This window comes from Octopus bimaculoides, chromosome 21 (genome assembly GCF_001194135.2).
Source record: "Octopus bimaculoides isolate UCB-OBI-ISO-001 chromosome 21, ASM119413v2, whole genome shotgun sequence".
NCBI classification, from domain to species: Eukaryota; Metazoa; Mollusca; class Cephalopoda; order Octopoda; family Octopodidae; genus Octopus; species Octopus bimaculoides.
Window position 1 is genome coordinate 15,842,818 of NC_069001.1, and position 526 is coordinate 15,843,343.

A 526-nucleotide genomic window follows, 5' to 3' on the forward strand; every position below is an offset into this window, starting at 1 on the left:
ATACACACATAAATCATCATCATCATCATCATCGTTTAACGTCCGCTTTCCATGCTAGCATGGGTTGGACGATTTGACTGAGGACTGGTGAACCAGATGGCTACACCAGGCTCCAATCTGATTTGGCAGAGTTTCTACAGCTGGATGCCCTTCCTAACGCCAACCACTCCGAGAGTGTAGTGGGTGTTTTTACGTGCCACCGGCATGAGGGCCAGTCAGGCGGTACTGGCAACGGCCACGCTCGAAATGGTGTATTTTACGTGCCACCTGCACAGGAGCCAGTCCATCGGCACCGGCAACGATCTCGCTCGAATGTCTTTACACGAAATGTAAGGGGTAATTTTGGGTGAATATAAACATGTTGTTATTTAGCCTCAGCTCAGCCTTGATCAACCAACATATGATCAAATGTATCTCAGCCATGACCATCCCATTTTTTACTAATGTGCAGGGAATCCAGAACCACATTACTCAATATATCCTTTTCTAAGATTGTGATGGGGGAGTAAGCTGAAGGGGGTTTGTC